Below are 19,055 nucleotides of genomic sequence, written 5' to 3' on the forward strand. Positions count from 1 at the left end.
GAGATTTCTGTGTATTAATTTTGTATCCTGTAACATTACCAAGTTCATTGATGAGCTCTACTGGTCTCCTGGTAGCATCTTTAGGATTTTCTATGTGTAGTATCATGTCATCTTCAAACAGTGATAGTTTTACTTCTTTTCCAACTTGGATTCCTTTTATTTCTTTTTCTTCTCTGATTGCCATGGCTAGGACTTCCAAAACTATGCTGAATAAAATTGGTGAGAGTGGACATCCTTGTCTTTTTCCTGATCATAGAGGAAATGCTTTCAGTTTTTCACCATTTAGAATGAAGTTTGCTGTGGGTTTGTCTTGTATGACCTTTACAATGTTGAGGTATGTTCCCTCTATGCCCATTTTCTGGAGAGTTTTTATCATAAATGGGTGCTGAATTTTGTTTAAAGCTTTTTCTGCAGCTATTGAGGTGATCATATGGTTTTTATTCTTCAGTTTGTTAATATGGTGTCTCACATTGATTGATTTGTGGATACTGAAAAATCCTTTCATCCCTGGGATAAATTCTGCTTGATTGTGGTGTATGATCCTTTTAATTTGTTGTTGGATTTGGTTTGCTAGTATTTTGTTCAGGATTTTTGCATCTATGATCATCAGGGATATTGGCCTGTAATTTTCTTTTTTTGTGATATCTTTATCTGGTTTTGGTATTAGGGTGATGGTGGCCTCGTAGAATGAGCATGGGAGTGTTCCTTCCTCTGTAATTTTTGGGAAGAGTTTCAGAAGGAATATTTAAGTGAATTCATTTCATTCATAATTACCATGGAATACAATGTTGTTTGTTAGGAAATATAGTAGGTCCATTACTACCTATGTGAAAAGGTGATACTACCTATCACCTTCATATATCATTGGTTAAGGAAAGCAATTTGATTGACAGAAATTTTGATTCAACAATATATATGTAACTATTGAACCATATACACAATATTTTAGTGGTTGTGTATGTGTGGATGTGCATTATACCAGTTTAAATCAGTCTAAGTTACACATTGAAATTGCAGGATATACCTGCAACTAATGAAAACAGTCATATTTGGAGAAAAAATTTTTATTGCTTGGGGGGTAATTAATGGGCATTTTAATTTGACTTCATTATTTAAATAATTTATAATTTTATATTTTGTAACGTTTATTATAATTTATTTTTTTCCTCTGTATTGTAGTTTTCTATCATTGTTGTGACATATAACCACACATTTAGCACTTGAAAAAATATTGTAAAGTTCATAAGTTAGAATTCCAGTGATCTTGGCTGGGCTTTTTGTTTAGAGTCTTACAAGGTCAAAAATCAAGGTTTCCTGAGACATGGGTTCTTATCTGCTGCCTCCAGGGGAGAATCCACTTCCAGGACCATTCAGGTGCTAGGCGGAATCTATGTCATACTGGTGGTTTCCACATGTCCCCTCTGTGGTGACACCTTGCACCTGGTGTTCCAAAAGGAGAGAAGAAAATATTGTGTCATTGTTTACTTGATTTGTAGTCTCATGGTATTGTGTTTGGAAAAGATACTTGATGTGATTTCAATTTTCTTAAATTTACTGAGGGTTGTTTTGAGGCCTAGCATGTGATCTATCCTGGAGAAAGTTCCATGCGCACTTGAAAAGGCTGTGTATTCTGTTGCTTTTGGATGGAATGTTATATGTACATATATTTTAAATCCCTCTGGTCTAATGTGTCATTTAAGGCCAGTGTTTCCTTATTGATTTTCTGTCTGGATAAACTGTCCATTGATAAAAGTGGGGTTTTAAAGTTCCCTACTATTATTGTGTCATTGTCTAATTCTCTCTTTATATCAGTTAATATTTGCTTTGTGTATTGAGGTGCTCCTATGTTGGGTGCATATATACTTACAATTGTTATATCTTCTTCTTGGATTGACCCTTTGGTGATTATGTTATGTCCTTCTTTGTCTCTTTTAACAGTCTCTATTTTAAAGTCTATTTTGTCTGATATGTGTATTGCTACCCTGGCTTTCCTTTGGTTTCCATTTGTGTGGACTAACTTTTTCCATCCCCCCACTTTGTCAGTGTGTGTCTTCAGATCTGGTGTGTCTCTTATAGACAGCATATATACAGGTCTTATTTTTGTATTCTTTCAGCCAGTCTCTCTTTTGATTGGATCGTTTACTCCATTTAATTTTAAAGTAATTATTGATATGTATGTTTTTATTGTCATTTTGTTAATTGTTTTGGGGTTGCTTTGTAGGTCTTTTTAGTTCCTTCTTTATGTTCTCTTGTGATTTGATGACTATCTTTAGTGTTATGTTTTGATTCCTTTTACTTTTTTGTGTATGTGTCTATTATAGATTTTTGATTTATGGTTACCATCAGGTTTATATATTAGCAATCTATATACATATGTGATTATTTTAAGTTGCTGATCTCTTAATTTAAAATGCATATTTATAACACTGCATTTGTACTCTCCTCCCCTCACGATTACTGTTTTCATACCATATTTTATATGTAATTGTTTTGTGTATCCCTTAACTGCTTATTGTTCATATAGATGATTTTTACTATATTTGTCTTTTAATCTTCCTACTAGATTTTTATGTGGATGATTTCCTACCCTTACTATATGTTTGCCTTTACTAATGAGCTTTTTTTCCTTTCATAATTTTCATGTTTCTAGTGTGGCCTTTTCTTTTTCGCTTACAGAATTTCCTTTAACATTTCTTATAAAGGTGGTTTGGTGGTTCTGAACTCTTCCAGTTTCTGCTTGTTCTCTATCAAATCTGAACAAGCGCCTTGCTTGTTAGAGTATTCTTGGTTGTAAGTTTTTTCCCCTTTCATCACTTTGAATATATTGTGCCACTCCCTCTGGACTGCAGAATTTATGCTAAAAACTGATAGCCTTATGGGAGTTCCCTTGTAAGTAACGTGTTGCTTTCCCCTTGCTACTGTTAATGTTCTCTCTTTAATTTTTGCCATTTTGATTACAGTGTGTCTTCAAGTGTTCCTCTGTGGGCAGTCCTGTATGGGATGTTCTGCATTTCCTGAATTTGGATGTCTGTTTCCTATCCCAGGTTAGGGAAGTTTTTAGCTCTTATGTCTTCAATTATGTTCTCAGCCCTTTGTCTCTCTCTTCTTCTTCTGGGTCCTTTATAATGCAAATATTAGTGTCCTTGATGTTGTTACAGAGAACAAAGAATTGTCCTCATTCCTTTTGCTTCTTTTCTCTTTTCAGTATCAGTGGTTTCCACTATTCTGTTTTCCCACTCACTAATCCATTCCTCTGTATCACTTAGTCTACTGTTGATTCCTTCTAGCGTGTTTTTCATTTCAGTTATTTTATTCTTCATCTCTGGTTGTTCTTCATATTTAAAAAATTTTTATTATTTGCAGGGCAGGAATAGAGACAGAGACATAGAGAACAGACTTGTGGACATGGGGGAAGGGGAAGGTGGGACGAATGGGAGAGTAGCATTGATATATATAGACTATCATGTGTAAATTAGATAGCTGGGGGAAGATTCTGTATAGCACAGGGAGCTCAGCTCAGTGTTCTGTGATGACCTAGAGGGGTGGGATTGGAGGGTGGGAGGGAGGCTCAAGAGGGAGGGGATATATGTATTCATATAGCTGATTCACTTTGTTGTACAGCAAAAACTAACACAAAATTGTAAAGCAATTATACTAACCCCCCCCCCCCCAAATTTCTCACTTCTCTGTGCATCCATTCTTCTCAAGAATTCTTTGACCATCATTATGATCACTACCCTGAACTCTTTCTTGGGTAGACTGCCTATCTCCACTTCACTTAATTCTTCTTTGGGGTTTTATCTTGTTCCTTGGTTAGGAACCTGTTCCTCATTTTGCCTAATTTGTTGTTCATATTTTTGTGTATCACATAGGTTGGTTATGTTTTTTTCCTGATGTTTGAGAAGTGGCCTTTTGCAGGAGATGTCCTATGTGTCTGAGCACTGCACTCCCCTCTTGTCACCAGAGCTATATGCTCTAGAGGTTTCCCCTATGATGGCTGCATGGGTCTTTCTGTTGTGGTGGTCTAACTATGTGGGTGGTCTGGTTGACTTCGTTGGTCCCTGGTCTGGTTGGTTGCTGGGTACCACCTGTGCAGAGGCTTCTGGCTGGGTACTGGTTGTTAGGACTGTGTCAGGAGGTGGCTTACTGCAGAACCCTGGGCGGGGCTAGTGCTGTATTACTCGTGGGTGGAGTGAGGGTCCAGGAAACTCCAGGGCTGTTACCCACCCACTGTGGGTGAAGTCAGGTCCTGGAGTCTGGTTGCATGTGGCCCAGAGGTCCAGAACTTGTGCTGGATCACTGGTGGTGGGGCTGCTTTCTGACACAGTTGGCTGCAGGGCCTAAGGTATATTGAAACTTCCGTTGCACTGCTAGTGTTTGGGTCAAGGGCCTAGCTGATCCTAGGGATGGATCTGGCCTGCTAGCATGTGGGCTATGTCTGTAGGCTGTGTGGTTACAAGTTTCTTGCAGCTGGTGTCTGCCTGCTGGTGGGTGAAGCTGGGCCTAAGGCTAGAGCAGGCTTGTTGATTGGTGGCATTGGAGCCCAGCCAGTTCCAGGGCATGGTCTGGCCTCCTGATGGGTGGGTCAGATCCACAGACTGCAGGGCTGTGGTTTTCTTGTGGTTGGTGTCTGTTCCCTAATGGGGAGGCTGGTCCTGAGGCTAGACAGGCTCCCTGCAGGGTGTGTCTCAGCCCCATGGGATTCTGGAGATGGTGCCTGCCCACTGTTGGTTGGAACTTGGTCCCAGGTTCTCTGGCTGGAGGGCCCTGAGAGTCTTGGGTTTAGTGCCTGTGCACTGGAGAGTGGGGTCGGGTCCTGGGCCCTCTGATGGGCAGGGCCATGTCCAGGGGTGACTGTGGGCTCACAGGTTCTTAAGGCAGTGGGTGGGGCTGTGTCCATGCCATGTTAGTTTCTTGTCCTGACGTGTCCCAGCACTGGGGCCTATAAGCTGTTTGGTCGGGGCATGGCTGGGAACTGAGGCTATAAGCTAGAGGGAGGATTCCAAAACAGCATTTGCCAGCACCAGTGTCCACGTGGTAGAATGATCTCCCCAAATGGCTGCTGCCAGTATCTACGTCCCCAGGGTTAGATGCAGCTGCATCCTGCCGCTCCAGGAGGCTCTCCAAGATTAGCAAGTAGGTCTGACCCAGGCTCTATCAAATTACTGCTTCTATCCTGGGTCCCAGAGGGTGTCCGATTTTTGTGTGTGCCCATTAAGAGTGAAGTCTCTGTTTCCCCCAACCCTCTGGGACTCCTGAAATTAAACCCACTGGCCTTCAAAGCCACAGTCTCTGGGGGCTCATCTTCTTGGTGCAGGATCCCCAGGCTGAGGAGCCCGTTGTGGGGCTTGGACCTTTCTCTCTTTTGAGAGAACCTTTGCAATTGTAATTATCCTCCCATTTGTGGTCGCCCACGCTGGGGCTATGGGAGTTGACTATATCGAAACTCCATTACCACCACACATCTTGTCATTCCTTCTTTATATCTTTAGTTGTAGAAGGTCTTTTCTGGTAGGTTCCAGTCTTTTCACTGATGTTTGTTCTGCAAATAATTGTGCTTTTGTTGTGTCTGTGAGAGGAGGTGAGATCAGGGTTTACCTACTCCACCATTTTCTGCCAGATCTCCAGTGTCTTGTAGTTTTGAATTTTTTTTTTGGCAGAGATTTAATCTTTGAACTTGTAAATTTTCTCTGAAATGACCTAACACATGGGAGTTTTTAGCTAATTTTGTGGCATCATTATCTTGGTGTGTTATACAGTGTTTTTTTTTTTTTTTTAATTTATTTTTGGCTGTGTTGGGTCTTCATTTCTCTGTGAGGGCTTTCTCTAGTTGCAGCGAGTGGGGGCCACTCTTCATCGCGGTGCGTGGGCCTCTCACTATCGCGGCCTCTCTTGTTGCGGAGCACAGACTCCAGATGCACAGGCTCAGTAGTTGTGGCTCACGGGCCCAGTTGCTCCGCGGCATGTAGGATCTTCCCAGACCAGGACTTGAACCCGTGTCCCCTGCATTGGCAGGCAGATTCTCAACCACTGCACCACCAGGGAAGCCCCTAGAGTGTTTTTTAATTGAAGTATAATTGATATACAAAATTATATTAATTTCTGGAATACAACACAATGATTCAACATTTGTATACACTGCAAAATGATTACCATAATTAGTCTAGTTACCACCTGTCACTATATAAAGTTACAAAATTAATATTTTTTATTGAGAGCTTTTAAGATTTACTTTCTTAGCATATTTCAAATTTGCAATAAAATAATTTTGACTACAGTCATTTTATAACTGGAAATTTGTAGCTCTTGACCCCTTTCACCCATTTCACCAACCCCCTACCACCCCTCCCCACTGACAACCATCAGTCTATTCTATGTCTATAAGTTTTGTTTTATTTTGTGTTTTAGGTTCCATGTATTAGTGAAATCAGAAAGTATTTGTCTTTCTCTGCCTTACTTCATTTAAACTAATAACCCCAAGAACCTCCTATGTTGTCACAAATGGCAATATTTTATTCTTTTTTATGGATGAATGGTATTCCATTGTATGTATATATGTGTATGTACATATTCACACACACACATATAAATCTTGTGATATATATTTACACACACACACACACACACACATATATATCTCACATCTTTATCGATTCATCTATCAGTGGATGCTTAGGTAGTTTCTATATCTTGGCTATTGTAAATAATGCTGTAATGAAACTAGGGGTACATATATATTTTCCAGTTGTGTTTTCTTTTTTTTTTTTTTCAGATAAATACCCAAAAGTAGAATTGCAGGATTGTATGGTAGTTCTATTTTTAATTTTTGAGGGATCTCCATACTGTTTTCCATAGTGGCTGCACCAATTTACATTCCCACCAACAGTGCACTAGGATTCCCTTTTATCCACATTCTTGTCAACACTTGTTATTTCTTGTGCTTTGATAATAGCCATTCTGACAGATGTGAGGTGATATCTCATTGTGGTTTTGATTTGCATGTCCCTAATTATTACTGCATCTTTTCATGTGCCTGTTGGCCATCTGTATGGCCATCTATTTTGGAAAAAATAACTTATATTTAGATCTTCTGCCCATTATTTAGCAGGATTGCTTGTTTTTCCATAGCTGTATGAGTTTTTATATATTTTAGATATTAACCCCTTATCTGTATATGATCTGCAAATATCTTCTGTCATTCATTATGTTTCCTTTTAATTTTTTGATGGTTCCTTTGATGTGCATAAGATTTTAATATGATGTTCTCCCATATGTTTATTTTTTCTTTTGTTGCTTTTGCTGTCAGATTCAAAATATCATTTCCAAGACCAATCAAGGAATTTATGGCATCCATGTTTTCTTATATGAGTTTTATGGTTTTATGTCTTCCATTCAAGTCTTCAACCCCTTTTAAGTTATTTTTTGTATGGGGTAAGATAGTGGTCCAGTTTCATTCTTTTGTCTGTGGCTGCCCAGTTTTCCCAACAACATTTATTAAAGAGATTTTTATATTTTCCCGTTGTATATTCTTGGCTCCTTTTCATAAATTAATTGATCACCTATGTTTAGGTTTATTTCTGTGCTCTCTATTCTTTCCATTGAGCCATGTGTTTGTCTTTATGCCAATACCATACTGTTTTTATTATCATAGCTTTGAAATAGAGTTTGAAATCATAAAGCATGAAGCCTTCAGTTTTTTCCTTCTTTTTCATAATTGCTTTTGCTATTAGGGATCTTTTGTGGTTCCTTGCAAATTTGAGAATTTTTTGTTCAATTTCTGTGAACAATGCTATTGAGATTTTGATAGGGATTGCATTGAACCTGTGTATTGCTTTAGGCAGTATGGACATTTTAACAATATTAATTCTTTTAATTCATGAGCAAAGATTATCTAAACATTTATTTGTGTTGTCTTCAATTTCTTTCCTTAATGTCTTGTATTTTTCAGTACATACGTCTTTCACTCTCTCAGTTAAATTTATTCCTAGGTATTTTTTTCATGCAATTGTAAATGGAATTATTTTCTTTATTTCTTTCAGATATTTTGTTCTTAGTATATAGAAATGCAGCTGATTTTTTGTATGTCAATTCTGTATCCTGGAACTTTAATGAATTCATTTATTCTACCATTTTGGGGGGCAGTCATATATAAGGTTACGTTTTCTGAAAACAGAGAATGCTTTACTTCTTCCTCTTCATTTTGGATGTGTGTGTGTGTGTGTGTGTGTGTGTGTGTGTGTGTGTCAGATTGCTCTGGGTAGGACTTCCAGCACTGCCTCTAATAAGAGTAGTAGTGTGGATACCCTTATGCTGTTCCTGAGTTTAAAGGAAAAACTTTCAGTTTTTCACCATTGGGTACAATGTTAGTTGTGGGGGTGTACTATATGGCCTTATTTTGAGGTATGCTCCTTCTGTTCCCAATTTGTTGAGAGCTTTTGTCATAAGAGGGTATTGAATTTTGGCAACTGCTTTTCTGCATCTATTGTATATTTATTCTTCATTCTATTAACATTGTTTATCACACTTACTGATATATATATATATGTCACCATATATATATCTCACTATATATATATCTATATATCTGTCTCTCTCTCTCTCTATCTATCTATATCTATATCTCACCATATATATGGTGACATCCTTCCATCCCAGGGATGAATTCCACTTGATCATGGTTTATGATCTTTTTAATTTGATGTTGAATTCAGTTAGACATTTGCTGAGAATTTTTACATTTCTATTCATTAGGCATATCGGCTTATAGATTTTCTTGTAGTTTTCCTTATTTGGCTTTGGTGTCAGAGTAATGCTGTGCTCCTAAAAATTGCTTGGGAGTGTTCCCTCATCCTCAATGTTTTTTTTGGAAGACATTTAGAATGATTGGTATTAATTATTTTTTAATGTTTGGTAGAATTCTCCAGGGAAACCATCTGGTCTTGGGCTTTTCTTTGTTGGGACGTTTGTGTTTATTATTTTAATGTCCTGATTTATTATTGGTCTGTCAGACTTTCTATTCTTGATTCAGTCTTGGTAGGCTTTGTGCTTCTGGGAATTTATTTATTATAATTTATGTAATTTGTTGGTATATAATTTGTTAATAATATATTCTTATGGTCCTTTGTATTTCTTTGTTGTCTCATCATTCATTTATCAGATTTTTTCACTTCTCTTTCTTTTTTCCTTGGTTAATCTAGCTAAAGCTTTGTCAATTTGGTTTATTTTTTTAAAACACCAATTCTTAGCTTGATTTATTTCTCTTTTTTTCTTATCTCTTTATCTATTATTTATCCTCTAATCTTTGCTGTTTCCTTCCTTCTCCTAATTTTGTTCATAATTTTTTTCTACTTCCTTGATATGTAAAATTAATTCATTTTTTGAAAACTTTCTTTTATTTTTTAAAATGTATGGATGATAACTACTTTTGATGTATCCCTAAATTGTGGTATTCTGTATTTTTATTTTTGTTTTCTCAAGATACTGTCTAATTTCTCTTTCAATTTCTCCTTTGATCCATTGGTTATTCCAGAGTGTGTTGTTTTATTTCCATGTATTTGTAAAATTTTTCCTGTTGATTTCTAGCTCCATATCATTGTGGTTGGAAAGCTATGAGATATGATTTTAATCTTAAATGCATTAAGGTTAGCTTTGTGGCCCAGGAATGATACATCCTGGGGAATGTTTTATGTGACCTTGAGAAGAATATGTTTTCTGGTGTTCTTGGATGAAAAGTTCTGTATATATCTCTTAGGTTTACTTTTCTAAAGTGATACACAAGTCAAGGTTTTCTCATTAAAATTCTGTGTGGGTGATCTATCTATGTTTAAAAGTGGGGAATTGAAGTACCCTACTATTACTTTATTGCTTTTTCTCCCTACAATTATTTTTGTTTTTCTGTTTTTGTTTGTTTTGTGTTGTTTCTTTTTAATTTTTACTGGGGTGTGGTTGATTTATCATGTTGTGTTAGTTTCAGGGGTACAGCAAAGTGAATCTGTTATACATATACATATATTCACTATTTTTTATTCTTTTCCCATATAGGCCATTACAGAGTATTCAGTAGAGGTCTCTGTGTTATACAGTAGATCCTTATTAGCTATCTATTTTATATATAGTGGTGTGTATATGTCAATCCTAATTTTCCAATTTATTCCCCCCCCTTAGCCCCTCGTAACCATAAGTTTGTTTTCTACATCTGTAACTCTATCTCTGTTTTGTAGATAAGTTCATTTGTACCCTTTTTTAGACTTCACATATAAGCAATATCATATGATATTTGTCTTTCTCTGTCTGACTTCACTTAGTATGACAATCTCTAAGTCAATCTAGGTTGCTGCAAATGGCATTATTTCATTCTTTTTTATGGCTGAGTAACATTCCATTGTATATATGTACCACATCTTCTTTATCCATTCCTCTGTTGATGGACATTTAGGTTGCTTCCATGTCCTGGCTATTGTAAATAGTGCTGCAAACAACATTGGCCTGCATGTATCTTTTTGAATTATGGTTTTCTCTGGGTATATGCCTAGGAGTGGCACTGCTGTGTCATATGATAGTTTTAGTTTTAGTTTTTTAAGGGATCTTCATACTGTTCTCTAGTGGCTGTACCAATTTACATTCCCATCAACAATGTAGGAGGGTTCCTTTTTCTCCAGACCCTGTCCATCATTTATTGTTTGTAGATTTTTAAATTCTGGGCATTCTGACTGGTGTGAGGTGATACCTCATTGTAGTTTTGATTTACATTTCTCTGATAATTAGTGATGTTGAGCATCTTTTCAAGTGCTTTTTGGCCACCTGTATGTCTTCTTTGGAGATATGTCTATTTAGATATTCCACCCATTTTTTGTTTGTTTGCTTGTTTTTTGATATTCAGCTGCACGAGTTCTTTGTATATTTTGGAGATTAATCCCTTGTTGGTTGCTTCATTTGGAAATATTTTCTCTCCTTCTGAGAGTTGTCTTTTCATTTTGTTTATGGTTTCCTTTGCTGTGCAAAAGCTTTTAAGTTTAATTAGATTTTTGGTTTTATTTTCATTACTCTTAGAAGTAGATCGAAAAAGATCTTGCGATTTATGTCAGAGAGTGTCTACCTATGTTTTCCTCTAAAAGTTTTATAGTGTCTGGCCTTACATTTAGGTCTTTAATGCATTTTGAGTTTATTTTTGTGTACGGTGTTAGGGAGTGTTCTAATTTCATTCTTTTACATGTAGCTGTCCAGTTTTCCCAGCACCACTTATTGAAGAGACTGTCTTTTGTCCATTGTGTATTCTTGCCTCCTTTGTCATAGATTAGGTGACCATAGGTGCGCGAGTTTATCTCTGGACTTTCTATCCTGTTCCATTGATCTATATTTCTGTTTTTGTGCCAGTACCATACTGTTTTGATGACTGTACCTTTGTAGTATAGCCTGAAGTCAGGAAGCCTGGTTTCTTCAGCTCCGTTTTTCTTTCTCAAGTTTCCTTGGCTATTTGGGGTCTTTGTGTTTCCATACTAATTGTAGATTTTTTTCTAATTCTATGAAAAATGCCATTGGTAATTTGATAGGGATTGCATTGAATCTGTAGATTACTTTGGGTAGTATACTCTTTTTAACAATATAGATTGTTCCAATCCAAGAACATGGTATATCTCTCCATCTGTTTGTGTACTCTTTGATTTCTTTCATCAGTATCTTATAGGTTTCTGAGCACAGGTCTTTTGCCTTCTTGGTAGGTTGATTCCTAGGTATTGTATTCTTTTTGTAACGATGGTAAGTAGGAGTGTTTCCTTAATTTCTCTTTCTGATATTTCATTGTTAGTGTACAGGAATGCAAGAGATTTCTGTGTATTAATTTTGTTTCCTGTAACTTTACCAAATTCATTGATGAGCTCTAGTAGTTTTCTGGTAGCATCTTTAGGATTTTCTATGTATAATATCATGGCATCTGCAAACAGTGACAGTTTTACTTCTTTTCTAATTTGGATTCCTTTTTTCTCTGATTGCCGTGACTAGGACTTCCAAAACTATGTTGAATAACTGGTGAGAGTGGGCACCCTTGTCTTTTTCCTGATCTTAGAGGATCATTTTTTTCACCATTGAGTATGATGTTTGCTGTGGGTTTGTTGTATATGGCCATTATTATGTTGAGGTAGGCTCCCTCTATGCCCACTTTATGGAGAGTTTTTATCATAAATGGGTGTTGAATTTTGTCAAACACTTTTTCTGCATCTATTGAAATGATCATATGGTTTTTATTCTTCAGTTTGTTAATATGGTGTATCACATTGTTTGTTTTGTGTATATTGAAGAATACTTGCATGCCTGGGATAAATCCCACTGATTGTGGTGTAGGATCCTTTTAAGGTATTGTTGGATTTGGTTTGCTAGGATTTGTGCATCTATGTTCATCAGAGATATTGTTCTGTAATTTTCTTTTTTGTGTCTGTTATCTTTGTCTGGTTTTGATATCAGGGTGACTGTGGCCTTGTAGAGTGAGCTTGGGAGTGTTTCTTCCTCTGCTACTTTTTGGAAGAATTTGAGAAGGATAGGTGTTAGCTCTTCTCTAAATGTGTGATAGAATTCACCCGTTAAACCGTCTAGTCCTGGACTTTTGTTTGTTGGGAGATTTTTAATCACAGTTTCAATTTCATTATTGGATTGGTCTGTTTATATTTTCTATTTCTTCTTGGTTCAGTCTTTGTATTTCTGTGTTGTCCGTTGTAACTTCTCCTTTTTCATTTCTAATTTTATTGATTTGAGTCCGCTCCCTTTTTTTCTTGATGAGTCTGGCTACAGGTTTATCAATTTTGTTTATCTTCTAAAAATACCAGCTTTTAGTTTCACTGATCTTTGCTATTATTTTCTTCATCTCTATTTCATTTATTTTACCTCTGATCTTTATGGTTTCTTTCCTTCTACTAACTTTAGGTTTTGTTTGTTCTTCTTTCTCTAGTTGCTTTAGGTATAAAGTTAGGTTGTTTGAGATTTTTCTTGTTTCTTGAGATAGGAATGTATTGCTATAAACTTCCCTCTTAGAACTGCTTTTGCTGTGTCCCATAGGTTTTGGGTCATTGTGTTTTTGTTGTCATTCGTCTCTAGGTAGTTTTTTTTTTTTTATTGCCTCTTGGTTTCTTCAGTGATCCATTAGTTATTTAGTAATATATTGTTTAGCCTCCATCTGTTTGTGTTTTTTTACTTTTTCTTTTTCCTGTAATTGGTTTCTAATCTCATAGATTAGCCTTGTCAGCAGATTAAGATGCTTGATATGATTTCAGTTATCTTAAACTTACTGAGGCTTGATTTGTGACCCAATAAGGGATCTCTCCTGGAAAATGTGACATGTGCACTTGAGAAGAAAGTGTATTCTGCTGCTTTCGGATGGAATATCCTATAGATATCAGTTTAGTCTGCCTTGTCTAATGTGTCATTTAGGACTTGTGTTTCCTTAATTTTCTGTCTGGATGATCTGTCCATTGGTGTAAGTGGAGTTTTAAAGTCTCCTACTATTATTGTGTTACTGTCATTTTCCCCTTTTATGACTTTTAGCATTTTACTTATGTATTGAGGTACTCCTATGTTGGGTACATATATATCTACAATTGTTATATCTTTTTCGATTGGTCCCTTGATCATTATGTAGTGTCCTTTCTTGTCTCTTGTAACAGTCTTTATTTTCAAGTCTATCTTGTCTAATAAGAGTATTGCTACTCCAGCTTTCTTTTGATTTCCATTTGCATGGAATGTCTTTTTCCATCCCCTCACTTTCAGTCTGTATGTGACCCTAGGTCTGAAGTTGGTTTCTTGTAGATAACATATATATTGGTCTTGTTTTTGTATCCATTCAGCCAGTCTATGTCTTTTGGTTGGAGCATTTAATCCATTTTCATTTAAGCTTATTATCGATATGTATGTTCTTATTGCCATTTTCTTAATTCTTTCAGGTTTATTTTTGTAGGTCTTTTTTCTTCCCTTCCTCTTTTGTTCTGTTCTCTTGTGTTTCCTACCTAGAGAAGTTCCTTTAGCATTTGTTGTAATGCTGGTTTGGTGGTGCTGAGTTCTCTTAGCTTTTTCTTGTCTGTAAAGCTTTTGATTTCTTTGTCAAGTCTGAATGAGAGCCTTTCTGTGTATAGTATTTTTGGTTGTAGGTTTTTCCCTTTCATCCCTTTAAATATATTGTGGCACTCTCTTCTGGCCTGCAGAGTTTCTGCTGAAAATCAGCTGATAACCTCATGGGAATTCCCTTGTATGTTATTTGTTGCTTTTAATATTTTTTCTTTGTATTTAATTTTTGTCAGTTTGATTTAATATGTGTCTCAGTGTGTTACTTTTTGTGTTTATCCTGTATGGGACTTGCTGCACTTTCTGGACTTGGGTGACTATTTCCTTTCCCATATTAAGGAAGTTTTCGATGATAATCTCTTCAAATATTTTCTCAGGCCCTTTCTCTTTTTCTTCTTCTTCTGGGACCCCTACAATATGATTGTTGGTGCATTTAATATTGTTCCTGAGGTCTCTGATGCTGTCCTCATTTCTTTTCATTCCTTTTTCTTCTGTTTCATGGCAGAGATTTCCATCATTCTGTCTTCTAGGTCACTTATCCATTTTTCTGCCTCAGGTATTCTGCTATTGATTCTTTCTAGTGTATATTTCATTTCAGTTATTGTGTTGTTCATCTGTTTGCTTGTTCTTTAGTTCTTATAGGTCCTTGTTGAACTTTTCTTGTATCATCTCAATCCATGCCTCCATTCTTTTTCTGAGACCTTGGATCATCTTTACTATCATTACTCTGAATTATTTTTCAGGTAGACTGCGTATTTCCTCTTCATTTAGTTGTTCTTGTAGGTTTTAGTTTGCTCCTTGTCTACAACATATTTCTTTGTCATCTCATTTTGTCAAATTTACTGTTTGTGGTCTCTTTTCCACAGCCTGCAGGATCGTAGTTCCTCTTGCTTCTGGTGTCTGCCCCCTGGTGGGTAAGTTTGGTCCAGAAGCTTGTGCCGTTATCCCCTTGATAGGGGGTTTGATTGGTGTTATTGTGACAAGAGCCTGCCCTAGATATTGAGTGGGACCTCCCCTTTGTTCTGTGGTTGTGACTACCCTGTCAGAGGTGGGGTCTGCTCCCTAGTTGTTGGAGTAGAGGCCCCCAGATCTGTTTCTTAGCTGTGATTCTGATCTGTGGTGCAAGGTGAGTGGGATTGGAGCACTCAACTGGGAAAGAAGCTACTGAATATTCCTCCTCTGGAGCTGTTCACCCATGAATGTCCTTTGTTGTGTCCCCTTTTGCCCATTGTGCAGACTCACAGAGTATGCTGTTGTTGGCACTGCTCTCAATCCCGCCATAACTGTGGTTATGCTGGCAATTGGCCCTGGTGACTCTCAGGTGTTGTTTTCACCACGCCACTGGTGCAGATCCATTGAGGTCAATTCCCAGGACTGCAGTAGTCATGCACCTGGACCCACCTAGGGAGGTATGGAGGCAGCTCAGTCTCTGACCTGGCCCAACCCCTGCATGTATGTGCCCACAGAGCCCACAGATGCTAATGACAGACCTGTCTCAGTGGCAGGAGCACTTGTCCTTTCAGATGTTTAGCAGGTGGTGAATTTAGGAAGCCATCAGTGGGGATGTAACTTTGCAGTTTGCACTGTTGTGAGGAGGAGAGATTTCAACTCTTCTTCCTTAGTTACACAGCTCTGTGGGCTCAATTGTGGTTTCTTTTTTTTTAATTAATTTTTATTTGAGTATAGTTGCTTTACAATGTTGGGTTAGTTTCTACTGTATAGCAAAGTGAATCAGCTATACGTATACATATATCCCCTCTTTTTTGGATTTCCTTCCCATTTAGGTCACCACAGAGCACTGAGTAGAGTTCCCTGTGCTATACAGTAGGTTCTCATTAGTTATCTTTTTTATTTTTTTCTCACTGCTTTGGGTCTTTGTTGCTGCATGTGGGCTTTCTCTAGTTACGGTGAGTGGGGGCTACTCTTTATTGTGGTGCATGGGCTTCTCGCTGCAGTGGCTGCTCTTGTTGCAGAGCATGGGATCTAGGCACATGGCCTTCAGTAGTTACAGCATGTGGGCTCAGTAGTTGTGGTTCGCGGGCTCCAGAGCACAGGGTTCGTTGTTGTGGCACATGGGCTTAGCTGCTCTGTGGCATGTGGGATCTTCCCAGACCAGGGCTTGAACCAGTGTCCCCTGCGTTGGCAGGCGGATTCTTAACCACTGCACCACCAGGGAAGTCCTAGTTATCTATTTTATAGATATTATCAATAGTGTATATATGTCAATCCCAATCTCCCAATTCATCTCACCCCCTTTCCCCCTTGGTATCCCTATGTTTGATCTCTATGTCTGTACCTCTGTTTCTGCTTTGCAAATAAGATCATCTATACCATTTTTCTAGATTTCACACATATGCATTAATATATGATATTTGTTTTTGTCTTTGACTTACTTCACTCTGTATGACAGACAGTCTCTAGGTCCATCCACATCTCTACAAATGACCCAAATTCATTCCTTTTTTTAATGGCTGAGTAATATTCCATTGTATATATGTACCATATCTTCTCTATCCATTCTTCTTTTGATGGACTTTTAGGTTGCTTCCATGTCCTGGCTATTGTAAATTGTGCTGCAATGAGCATTGGGGTGTATGTGTCATTTTGAATTATGTTTTTCTCTGGGTATATGCCCAGTAGTGGGATTGCTGGGTGATATGGTAGTTCTATTTTTAGTTTTTTAAAGAACCTCCATACTGTTCTCCATAGTGGCTGTATCAATTTACATTCCCACCAACAGTGCAAGAGGGTTCCTTTTTCTCCACACCCTCTCCAGCATTTATTGTTTGTAGATTTTTTTTTACATCTTTATTGGAGCGTAATTGCTTTACAATGTTGTGTTAGTTTCTGCTGTATAACAAAGTGAATCAGCTATATGTATACATATATCCCCATATCCCCTCTCTCTTGCACCTCTCTATCCCACTCCTCTAGGTGGTCACAAAACACCGAGCTGATCTCCCTGTGCTATGCAGCTGCTTCCCACTAGCTATCTATTTTACATTTGGTATTGTATATATGTCAGTGCTACTCTCTCACTTCTTCCCAGGTTCCCATTCCCCCTCCCCGTGTCCTCAAGTCCATTCTCTACGTCTGCATCTTTATTTCTGTCCTGCCCCTAGGTTCTTGAGAACCTTTTATTGTTAGATTCCATATATATGTGTTAGCATACGGTATTTGTTTTTCTCTTTCTGACTTACTTCACTCTGTATGACAGACTCTAGGTCAACCCACCTCACAACAAATAACTCAATTTTGTTTCTTTTTTTTTTTAACATCTTTATTGGAGTATAATTGCTTTACAATGGTGTGTTAGTTTCTGCTTTATAACAAAGTGAATCAGTTATACATATACATATGTTCCCATATCTCTTCCCTCTTGCATCTCCCTCCCTCCCACCCTCCCTATCCCACACCTCTAGGTGGTCACAAAGCACAGAGCTGATCTCCCTGTGATATGTGGTTGCTTCCCACTAGCTATCTATTTTACGTTTGTTAGTGTATATATGTCCATGCCACTCTCTCTCTTTGTCACATCTTACCCTTCCCCCTCCCCATATCCTCAAGTCCATTCTCTAGTAGGTCTGTGTCTTTATTCCCATCTTGCCACTAGGTTCTTCATGACTTTTTTTTCCCCCTTAGATTCCATATATATGTGTTAGCATACTGTATTTGTTTTTCTCTTTCTGACTTACTTCACTCTGTATGACAGACTCTAACTCCATCCACCTCACTACAAATAACTCAATTTCGTTTCTTTTAATGGCTGAGTAATATTCCATTGTATATATGTGCCACATCTTAATCCATTCATCTGTTGCTGGACACTTAGGTTGCTTCCATGTCCTGGCTATTGTAAATAGTGCTACAGTGAACATTGTGGTACATGTCTTTTTTTTTTTTTTTAGCTTTTTTTAAAAAAATTTATTTATTTATGGCTGTGTTGGGTCTTCGTTTCTGTGCAAGGGCTTTCTCTAGTTGTGGCAAGCAGGGGCCACGCTTCATCGCGGTGCACGGGCCTCTCACTATCGCGGCCTCTCTTGTTGCAGAGCACAGGCTCCAGACGCGCAGGCTCAGTAATTGCGGCTCACGGGCCCAGCTGTTCCGTGGCATGTGGGATCTTCCCAGACCAGGGCTCGAACCCGTGTCCCCTGAATTGGCAGGCAGGTTCTCAACCACTGCGTGACCAGGGAAGCCCCACATGTCTCTTTTTGAATTATGGTTTTCTCAGGGTATATGCCCAGTAGTGGGATTGCTGCATCATATGGTAGTTCTATTTTTAGTTTTTTAAGGAAACTCCATACTGTTCTCCATAGTGGCTGTATCAATTTACATTCCCACTAACAGCGCAAGAGGGTTCCCTTTTCTCCACACTCTGTCCAGCATTTATTGTTTGTAGATTTATTGACGATGGCCATTCTGACCAGTGTGAGGTGATACCTCATTGTGGTTTTGATTTGCATTTCTCTAATGGTTAGTGATGTTGAGCATCCTTTCATGTGTTTGTTGGCCATCTGTATGTTTTCTTTGGAGAAATGCCTATTTAGGTCTTCTGCCCAATTTTTGATTGGATTGCTTGTTTTTTTTTCTTTCTTTCTTTCTTTTTTTTTGATATTGAACTGTGTGAGCTGTTTGCATATTTTGGAGATTAATCCTTGGTCAGTTGCTTTGTTTGCAATTATTTTCTCCCATTCTGAGGGTTGTCTTTTTGTCTTGTTTATGGTTTCCTTTGCTTTGCAATAGCTTTAAAGTTTAATTAGGTCCCACTTGTTTATTTTTGTTTTCATTTTCATTACTCTAGGAGGTGGGTTAAAAAAGATCTTGCTGCAATTTATGTCAAAGAGTGTTCTGCCTATGTTTTCCTCTAAGAGTTTTATAGTGTCTGACCTTACATTTAGGTCTTTAATCCATTTTGAGTTTATTTTTGTGTATGGTATTAGGGAGTATTCTAATTTCATCCTTTTACATGTAGCTGTCCAGTTTTCCCAGCACCACTTATTGAAGAGGCTGGC

Source organism: Balaenoptera ricei, chromosome 19 (assembly GCF_028023285.1).
Source record: "Balaenoptera ricei isolate mBalRic1 chromosome 19, mBalRic1.hap2, whole genome shotgun sequence".
Classification (NCBI taxonomy): Eukaryota; Metazoa; Chordata; class Mammalia; order Artiodactyla; family Balaenopteridae; genus Balaenoptera; species Balaenoptera ricei.